Source organism: Mytilus galloprovincialis, chromosome 9 (genome assembly GCF_965363235.1).
Source record: "Mytilus galloprovincialis chromosome 9, xbMytGall1.hap1.1, whole genome shotgun sequence".
NCBI lineage: Eukaryota > Metazoa > Mollusca > Bivalvia > Mytilida > Mytilidae > Mytilus > Mytilus galloprovincialis.
This window is the reverse complement of record NC_134846.1, coordinates 42,113,089-42,124,699: the sequence shown is the minus strand read 5'-3', so window position 1 is coordinate 42,124,699 and position 11,611 is coordinate 42,113,089. Positions and strand designations below refer to the sequence as shown.

The window sequence follows — 11,611 nt, the reverse complement described above, 5'->3', positions numbered from 1 at the left end:
TCACACCTTCATTTATAATGTCTTCATCTAACACCCCAGTCATGCCCTTGTAACACCCTAGTCAGGAATTTGTGACATCCTAGTCATACAGAAGCAACTATATAATACATTCAGACATCATATCTTTGTAATCATTGTTCTATTGTATCAATCACACCTTCATTTATAATGTCGTCAACTAACACACCGGTCATGCCCTCATAGCACCCTAGTCAGGCATTTGGGACATCCCAGTCATACAGAAGCAACTATATAAGACATACAGACATCATATCTTTGTAATAATTGTTCTATTGTATCTATCCCACATTCTTTTATAATGTCTTCATATAACACCCCAGTCATGCCCTTGTAACACCCTAGTCAGGAATTTGTGACATCCTAGTCGTACACAATCAACTATATAATACATTCAGACATCATATCTTTGTAATAATTGTTCTATTGTATCTATCACACCTTCATTTATAATGTCTTCATCTAACACCCCAGTCATGCCCTTGTAACACCCTAATCAGACATTTGGGACATCCCAGTCATACACAATCAACTATATAATATATTCAGACATCATATCTTTGTAATAATTGTTCTATTGTATCTATCACACATCCATTTATAATGTCTTCATCTAACACCCCAGTCATGCCCTCATAGCACCCTAGTCAGGCATATTGGACATCACAGTCATACACAATCAACTATATATTACATACAGACATCTAATCTTTGTAATCTTTGTTCTATTGTATCGATCACACCTTCATTTATAATGTCTTCATCTAACACCCCAGTCATCACTACTGGACGAAAAAACAACTGTCCATACCAGTAACAGTCGTTGTACGACTGTCTTAGTCTGTAAAAGACAATTAATGACTGTCAAATCTGTCATATTTCGTTGCAACAGTTCATTTATGTCTGTCCCAACTTTTCTACGGGTTGTGAAAGTCAAAAAATGCTACCATCAGTCATTTCAGAACTGTTGCAGTGGTTTACGGTGTTGTCACAGTCAAAATCTATTTATTACAGTCTTTCTAATAGTTGTGGCAGTTGCATAATGTCCGTCCCAACCTTTTAATAGTTGGGACAGTTAAAATTTGTTTGTGTCAACTTTTCAGACGTTGATGCAGTCAAAAAATGTTTGTCACAACGTTTTTAGAGTTGGGACAGTCGTTAAATGTTTGTTACAACTTTCTAAAGGTTGGCACAGTCATTAAATGTTTATTACAACTTATAAAAGGTTGACACAGTCGTTAAATGTTTAAAACAAACACTTCATAGGTTGATACAGTCGGTAAATGTTTTAATACAAATATTTTAGCGTAACGGTAGTCCATCAGTGTAAAAAAAAAATCACGTCTCACCCGGCTCTCAAGATTTGATTTTGTTGTGAAATAGTCCATTACTTATACTATTATCGTCCTTCGTGCGATTGTAAACTTGTTTTGCTGTTTATTCACTTATTTTGCGATCGTTGTTTGTCTTTAAGTTTGTCGTTTTCCATTTATTGCCGTAGCATTGTCCGTTCATTTTTGACAGTCATGTGCGTTTGACTTTAAATAATCCTTTTGATATCATTACTTTTTATTTTATAATATCTGTTTTATAACATTTTCGTTCATAACTGGTTTTAAAAACCAGAAGCTTTCGTTTAAAATAGAGTTTTAATATTATTGCAGAAGAATGAGAAGATGATAATGGATTCATTCAAATTCATATTTGATAAATTCTGCGCAATAGAAAAATGTACAAGGGTGTACCTGAAATAAATTTAAAGATTATGACTAAGTTACCAATATTGTACAGCATAATAAACCCGTTTCAATTCGAATTACACCAAGAGGGAAATTTCCGATGATTAAAAAAATAATTAGTAAAATCTGTCAAGTTTCATTAATAACGGAAAACAATTGTTCACCGTAAACGATTTATCTACTTTAATTTTTTGTCGGCAAAAAAACAAAAAAAAACGGGACCTCGGGTCGGCAAACTATATTTTTACACAGGTAACTACAGATGTTAGACCACATGTTCATTAATCTGAGCTGGAAAATACAATCGGTGAGTAGAAATTATCAATATTTTAAAGCATGTCTATCGAATAATCATGGATTCATAATTTTGAAGGGAAAATGTGCACATTTGTCGGCTTACAGACCTTACAATGTGTTCTCATTGGCGGATCCAAAGGGGGGGGGGGGGGGTTCCAAGGGTTCGAACCTCCTTTGTTTTGGCCGCTCAATGCATTTAAATGGGGACATATAGTTGGACCCCCCCCCCCCCACCCCCCCTCTCCCTGTTTCGTTCTGGGTTGGAAACCCCCCCTTTTTTAGAATGGCTGGATCCGCCACTGATCCTACGGAATCTATATTGAGATACTCCGATAGGCTATATATAGCTATGAATCGACGTTCTATATTACCACACTGTGCATAGTTGCATGTTCCAGGGAAAATATAAGCTTTGAGTCACCTTTAAGCTTCAATGTTAAAGTTGTGCTTCATAATAAATCATTGAAAGTCACGAAGGACACCGTTCCCCCCCCCCCCTCCACTATTATCATGTGTATGTCATTTATTCCCTTAATTATTTTGCATACATCACCCTGAGTGGTATACATAAAAGGTTACTCTATATCTTCCCCTTTTTTGTGGGAATAATTTGGTCGATTATATAGGGAATCACTCAAGCATGACTGGATCAGTGCCCCTAAGGGCAGTCAGGGGCCCTGTCCCTTATGAAAAGTTCTGGATCTGCCACTGACCATGCTGACCTATACATCATGTAGTGTACATATTGTATGTTAATGTATTGCTAACTCGGGTCATAAATTTGCATGAAATACTTGTCACTGGACATTTTATAACCAGCAACCAACCGATCTTAACTTTACATGTATGTATCTATATAAATGTGTTTCTTATCATGCTTATGCTGGATTACTAGTATTTCCCTAGTTTTGCTTTATCAGCTGATAGTTTTTGTTCTATTTAGAATGCATTGTGACGTCACGATTTCAATAAAAAAACATGCATAGTACAAACACATATGATTTGATCATAAAATGTTAAGAAAATTATTAACTTTAAGATTAAATAGTGACTTATTTAGCAAGTGTCCATTTTCATTTAGATTTTAAATAATTCTCAAATCATGGACAACAAAACATTAATATATTTGATAATAGCATGCATATGCCAGGCATTGAAAGTGAATAAATATTTTAAAAATGGTTTAAAATAGCATTAATCATCAAAATAAAACAATATTATTAAATTAATGTTCCTGAAACAACAATGAACAAGGCACAGAGTCATAAACAGTTGCCATTTAAACACAGTTGATTAAACAAATTGTGCTAATTCAAATAGTAATTGTTTTATCATGTACTACATTGTTTAAAAAACACATATTAAAAGAGCAAAGCTAGCATCATAATTTTATTCTTTTTAGATTTAACATAGAATTTATATTAAATCACTATAATTTGTTAATACTTTGAACCCAAACTATATATTTTCATGTGAAATTTTTATATAAATTGTGCCCTGTTAGCATTGTTTTTCAAAATTCATTTGTGCCCTACATGTTATCTAACTTACAAGTAGTAACATTCAATGGTCATTATATTTATTCCGCAATGATTAAGGACCTTCTAATCATAAGTCATATATATTTTTCGACACTCATTCAATTGTGTTTTGGTTACTTTATTGTTGCCTATTAAACTGTTGGGTTGATGCATCATTGATATATCCCACATCTCCTTTGATCATGTGCATTCACATACGACTGCAGATTTTTTGCATTTTTTACATAATCATGATAATTATTTTATGTAAACATTCAATATGTCAGGAAAACATAACAAAAAAATCTATCTGTATGCATATTTTTTTATGTTAACATGGTATAAACTTTTTTAAAGTATTTTATGAAGCTCAAGATATTTTTTATAGATATAGTATTATCCAGTAAGTTCTCATAAAATTTACTGTGTTAACTGCATTGTATGTGTTGTATCTACTAATTTAGTCTAAAACAAATTTTTTTAATTAAAATTCAAAATTAACAATTAAAATATTTGTATTTACTGAATATGACCATGCAAATGTGACATTAAAATAGGTAATAATCAGGATGTTCATGATGTTAACACTGGATATGCGATAGGTAATAATCAGAAATTCTTATATACATGATCTAGCTAATATACAAATTAAGACACAATAGTTTATTGCCCTGGGGGATGATATTTAATCTGTCATTGGTATAATGATACAATTTTATAATAATGTTCACAAATTATCATGATTAAAATTGTCCTCTTCAAAACTTTTTCAAAACAAATTATAATTTAAGAAAAATATGAAACAGCAGGATATATATTATTTTGGATATTAAAATGCAAATTTTAAAAGTAATCTGAATATTGATTTATTAAAATAAAATTGGGTAAATAACTAAATTAAATAAAAAAGTGAGCTGCAAAGCATTATTTAATGCAAGCTGTTATAACAAATGAATAAGTAAAAAGTATTCAGGGTAACACAAAAGATGTAAAAATTATTAAACTCAAGGATTTAAAACATTAACTGGGATGGTTAAGTCTTGGAACAATATTTTTACATCACAAAGGTTTATTCATTATATGCACTGGACAAAGGTAAAGTCAATATCATCTACATGTATATAGTAACAGGGCATTTATTTATTTTATTTTTTCGTTCCTTAAACTTTTCTTTGTCATGTTTGTAGTATCAATATATTTCATATTAAATCATAAACATAATTAAAATAAACAAAAGAAATAACCTGTTGTGTTTTAGAGAGGAATAACTATGTCCATGATGTCTGACTTTAAAGAATTGATGAAAAAAAGTATGGTGTGAGCCTCAATGAGACAGTAACCCTTCAATGAAAGTACACAATCACACTTAACAAATCATTAATGCAGGAAAAAAGACAACACTATATAGAATTTAGACCCCCTTAAAAGATTTATTTTTCTTGTTAATAGGGACTTGAAAATAGAATTGTATTAGTGCTAGAATTTTTTGGTCAATCAAATGAGAAGTGCTAGTTTTATCTAGGTAAATACAGTTATTGTAATTAACTTTTTTATTATTGCACAATGTATATACATGTAGTATTATATATTTATTATTAGTTAAACATTTACTGTACTTGAGTCTAAATGTATATTTTATTTTGTAGAATCATACTGAATATGTATTGGTTTGACCATGATTCCCACTTTAATAGAATATGACACCTGCTAGTACATGTGCACTTTGATGCATAGAAAATATAGATGTCACTGAGTCGCTGTATAGCTGCAAATTGTGAAACAATGGATTAATTCATTATTTAATGCTAGTTATCTATTGTTTTTGGAAATTATAAATATGGCGTGCAGCATTATTCCATGATGATAATGTGATGTTCTGATTAAATTGGACAAGAAGAAAATTGTGCCTTGTACAAATAGGAAAATTACAAATTGTATTAAAGGAGGACCACATTACTGGAGGACTAATTACCTTGGATTATCATGATCAATTGTGAATTTGGAATAACAAAATTTCGTAGTTGCAGTGAATATTAATAGTGCAATCATACAAGTACATTATTTCTGAATTCCATGAATACCCAGGATAACTATTCATTTGAAATAGCAATTTGGAATAATGAAAATGCATAGTTTCAGTGAATACTACTAATAATAGTGCATCATATCTGAGTTCATGAATACTTTTAATTAGTGGATAATCAGTCATTTTAATATAATAACAATATGGACAATGTGAATTTCTAGTTTCAGTGAAATTAACAAAACAGTACATGTATATCACATCTGAAGTTTATGTTGGCATTGCAATTGTTAACTACCACCAGCATGTCCAGGGTGTGTAAACAGATCTTAACCAACTATGAGGGTCTCGTGCAGTCCGTGTCAATTGTTTACGAGTCAAATGACTGCTTGCTGTACTTAAATTATTAAAGTCTGAATTAGAATTAAATAAAAATCTTAATTAGCATGATTAGTCATGTTAGTGGCCAAGTGTTCATGGTTTTTGAAACAAATAAACCATGCACGTACATTAAAGTATAATTTTATTATCCCTCCTGCAACAAAAGTTGAAGTACATGCATGCAAGCCAAGAAATATGTATTACAATCTGGCAGTGGCTACAGCGTACCGTTTTGTATTTAAGCTTCACCAGATACATTTTAGAAGCTGAAATGCCTGGATACTTCCTTTAAAATGTTATGAAGTTTCTGTTATTGATTTGTTCATTGCACTTCACCTAGTTTTCATGGTACACTACATGTACATGTAACTGTTTACAAAAAAATATTACTGTTTGAACAGTCACAGTGAAATACACTTGAAGTCTTAAATGTATAACGTATGTATATTAATTGAGTTACTGGATTAATTGTTATGGTATCTTGAAAGGTGTACATGTCTCAGTGTCTGTCAGGCAGGGTTGGCCTGGCCTGATCCGGACTTCATTTCATGGATCAGTGATTAAGGTTACTTCAGTTACATGTAATTATACCCCCGCTTTAAACCCGCTTTAAAAAAGGGGGGGTATACTGTTTTACCTCTGTCTGTCCGTCCGTCCGTCCGTCCATCAGTCAGTCAGTCCGTCCCATGAAACTTTCGTCACATTTTTCTCAGGAACTACACATCCACCCTTTCTGTAATTTGGTATCAACATTTATATATGTCAGCCATACCATGTGATGCGTTTTCAGATTCATCACTTGACAACTTCCTGTTTACCAAACACTTGTCTGATTTTACACATGATAGCCAAGTTGAAAATTTTCGTCACATTTTTCTCAGGAACTACAATACAAGGATTTATGAAATTTGGTTTCAGGATTTATATAAGTCAGCTATACCGTGTGATGCGTTTTCAGATTCATCACTCGACAACTTCCTGTTTACCGAACACTTGTATGATTTTACACATGATAGCCAAGTTGAAAATTTTCGTCACATTTTTCTCAGGAACTACAATACAAGGATTTCTGAAATTTGGTTTCAGGATTTATATAAGTCAGGTATACCGTGTGATGCGTTTTCAGATTCATCACTCGACAACTTCCTGTTTACCGAACACTTGTATGATTTTACACATGATAACCAAGTTAAAAATTTTCGTCACATTTTTCTCAGGAACTACGATACAAGGATTTCTGAAATTTGGTTTCAGGATTTATATAAGTCAGGTATACCGTGTGATGCGTTTTCAGATTCATCACTCGACAACTTCCTGTTTACCGAACACTTGTATGATTTTACACATGATAACCAAGTTAAAAATTTTCGTCACATTTTTCTCAGGAACTACGATACAAGGATTTCTGAAATTTGGTTTCAGGATTTTTATAAGTCAGCTATACCGTGTGATGCGTTTTCAGATTCATCACTCGACAACTTCCTGTTTACCGAACACTTCCATATTTTTACACTATTAATATTATCCACTTGCGGCGGGGGTATCATCAGTGAGCAGTAGCTCGCAGTTTCACTTGTTTGTCAAGTTTGTTTCTCACACATGTTTAAAAATACTACAAGCAGTAGGAAAAGTAGGTCAACTATATTTGGTTTATGAAATGAGTGTAAGGTGAATATGTCTAATTGCAAGACTTACATCAGACTTTGACCCCAATGAAAATGTCATGGTTCATTGAACAATGCTTAGTTTTTGTGGTTTGATCTATTTCCAAATGTTTCTCAGATGCTACAGTATAAACTACATGTACATGCATGACATGTATAGGATCACTATTTTTGGCATATTATTGGATATTCATAAGTTAGTTTTCATGGTTTGGATGTTAAGAATGTTAAGTCTATTTCACAGACAGTATAAATCACTAAATTTTGGGTATCATGGGTATGGAATGTCAGTTTGTAGGGTGTGGCATGGTTAATTTGACTGCAACTTCATTTTCAAAGGTTAATGAAAATTGAAAGTTTATGTGATACTTGTACATGTAGTAAAACCTTCATACATGTAGGCAAAGCAGAGATGACATTTCAGCATTTGCACAGTCACTCTTGTTTACATCTGACACCAGTGATCATGTCTACATCTTGATTATACACATGTACAGTAGCTGCTTTTTGATAACAAGTCTGACAACTATTAACAATTGTTATAATTCATTTTATAATACTAGGTATTTTAGTCTTGTATAACATATAAAAAAGAAGATGTGGTATGATTGCCAATGAGACAACTATCCACAAAAGACCAAAATGACACAAACATTAACAATTTAAGGTAACCGTACGGCCTTCAACAATGAGGAAAGCCCATACCACATAGTCAGCTATAAAAGGCCCTGATAAGACAATGTAAAACAATTCAAACGAGAAAACTAACGGCCTTATTTATTTAAAAAAATGAACGAAAAACAAATATGTAACACATAAACAAACGACAACCACTGAATTACAGGCTGCTAACTTGGGACAGGCACATACATAAATAATGTGGCGGGGTTAAACATGTTAGCGAGGTCCCAACCCTCCCACTAACCTGGGACATTGGTACATGTATAACATGTATACTGTATGATAACCAGAATAAGGAGATGTGGTATGAATTTCAATAAGACAACCATCAACCGTAAACCAAGACAGGGATCTCCATGGATGAAAATTGAACGATGGAGGAACTTCAAGTGAAGTGATGTAATTGTTAGTAACTGTACATCCTTCAACAATGAGCAAAATCAGTTCCCCATAAGTGTGATAATGAAAAACCTATAACAGGCCTAGCTATATTAGATAATGTAACACCGTGTAAACAAGTTCAGATGAGAAACCCAAGTTGGATTTTTATACCATGTATACAAAAGCAACATTGATACGTCAGTGATGACAAATATAATATTGTGGTTAATCAAAGACTTGTGATCATCTGCCCTTTAATATTCATGTTTTTCTACAAATCAATTCTATCTGCTTTTGAATAAATGCCTTCTTAATATATATCACAAGATGTTAAGCAACATTTTCCCATTGTTTTCCATAAACACAATAAGCATTACAAAGTCATACATGTATAACGCACTAAACCATTATAGGTCAATGTATAGCCTCAGGCGCGGATCCAGGGGGGGGTTCCGGGGGTTTGAACCCCCCTTTTTTGGACGATCAAGGCATTTGAATGGGTACATGTAATTGGAACCCCCCTTTGTCCTGGGTTAGTAACAACTCCTTTTTAAAATGGCTGGATCCGCTCCTTGGCCTTCAACATGGAGCCTCGGCTCACACCGAACAAAAAAATATAAAGGGACCCAAAATATTGTCTGTACATAATTATCTATCTATCTATCTAGTAACATTGTTAGTTTTCTTTACTGATTGAATAATATGTCATTATTGTACAAGCATTTATGGGATTAAATAATTTGAATTTGAACAATTGAAATGGGAAAATATTTTGGATAAACGTTAGTACATCTGATCAACTGAAACCACACAAGAGAATCCGATGTCAGTCTTTAGAATTTAATAATACCGGAGTCTAAAGAATACATCAAGTTCTAAAAAGTGATGTGAAAAAAATAAAAGAATTAAGATTTGATTTCCCTGTCTTAAACAATGCGAGTTTTCATGTTTTGAACATTTGAACTTTCACTTGCGCTAGTTATTTTGTCGGGTCTTGAACAGTACGTCCATCTACTAGTATTTACATAAATTATGTATGGTAAATTCTTTGCGAAAAATCCGGTGAAAATATGAATTTTTCTCGCGAGTGATAATATTTTTTTACCTCAATCATGAATGCTGACGTGCTATTTTCCTGTATCATGTGTATCAATTACAATTGAACTTCAAATAGACCATTCCGTACAATGTACAATACAAAGTCGAGTTAATATTGACCTATTCAAAAATAAAATACGGTAAAATAAAATAAATTAAATTCAGATAGATTTAAGATTTGTTTTCCATAGCTGCAAAAGATGTGTTAAATGTCTGATTTTTTTTTTTACATGTATAGAAATCAAAATGATTATACGGCAATATTTATAATTTTACAAGAAATGTAGCCCCCCAAAAATTAGTGTGTGAAATAAGCCCTCAAGAAAATATAAAGCAGTTTTATGTGGGGATAAGTTTGACAAGTGCGTGTATTAGGAGTTCCGCGCTAGGTTTAGAGTATATCATGTATATTCAGCGTTATTATGAAGTGATGTGATTCGTAAAACTACGGGTATTGAAAACAACCGTGTATGCATGAATGATTTTACACCTAACTAATTTAATAGAAAAATAATTAAATTGTTATTTAGATGATATAAAAATTGTCAACTTTTAATTCAGTTATAAAGATACATTTGGTAACAAATATATTGGGTAACGTTTTTCGATTTTTCTGTTAGTAGATATATCTTTTATCTAGTGAAATTGCAGGTATCTAGTGCTGGTTCCAATTTTATTGGTTCGAAGAGATAAGGGCGAGGAAGTGTTAAAAAAATATATAAATTCAGCACATTCACTAAATAACCGAGGAATACAAAAATGTGTTCAGCGGCAAATATTTCAAAATACTTTTTTTTTTAAATCAATATCTATTTAAAATTAATGTATTACATTGGAGTGATAGTTGTTTCTCTTTGTCACAACCTTATATTTCACACAGTAAATTTTTATTTTTACAAATAATTGAACCTATATCCCTGACTGTTAGACATTTTGTATCCGTGACTTTTAAGTGTACATGAAGATCAATGTTTGGAAGTTGCTACGCTTATAAATTAGCTATGCCTATACAATGGTTGTGGCTATCATATTTTAACTGTTACAACTTTTCTGCGTTTAAACAGTTTATTTATGACTGTTTCAACGTTTTCCGTGTTGGTACAGTAATTAAATGACTGTTACAACTTTCAAATGGTTGCATCAGTTTTATTACGACTGTGACAACCCTTTAGGCGTTTAATCAGTTTATTTATGACTGTTGCAACGTTGTTCGAGTTGGGACAGTTGTAAATCACTGTTACAACTTTGAAATAGTTGTATCAGTCCTTTAATAACGGTGACAGTTATTTCTTGCGTTGTTACAGTCGATTTATGTTGTAGACAAACACTTTTAAAGTTGGGACAGTTACAAAAAAACTGCAGCAGTGAAATTTAACAACTGTTACAACTTTAACAAACATTATCAGTCTTAGAACGACTGTTACTGGTATGGACAGACGTTTTTTCGTCCAGTAGTGCATGCCCTCATAGCATCCTAGTCAGGCATTTGGGACATCCCAGTCATACACAATCAACTATATAATAGATACAGACATCATATCTTTGTAATAATTGTTCTATTGTATCGATCACACCTGCATTGATAATGTCTTCAACTAACACCCCAGTCATGCCCTCATAGCACCCTAGTCAGGCATTTGCAACATCCCAGTCATACACAATCAACTATATAATAATACAGACATCATATCTTTGTAATAATTGTTCTATTGTATCTATCACACATTGTTTTTTATAATGTCCTATCTAACACCCCACTCATGCCCTTTTAACACCCTAGTCAGGCATTTGTGACTCCTAGTCGTACAC

At 32.6% G+C, this 11,611-nt stretch overlaps 1 long non-coding RNA gene across 1 annotated transcript; it reads left to right on the top strand.

Annotated features, from left to right (window-relative positions):
* Window positions 1–811: 811 nt before the first annotated feature.
* On the top strand, window positions 812–6,284 carry LOC143045027 (uncharacterized). The gene is made up of 2 exons (XR_012968845.1): window positions 812–2,064; window positions 5,221–6,284. It is a non-coding gene; the product is annotated as an uncharacterized LOC143045027 (long non-coding RNA).
* Window positions 6,285–11,611: the final 5,327 nt, after the last annotated feature.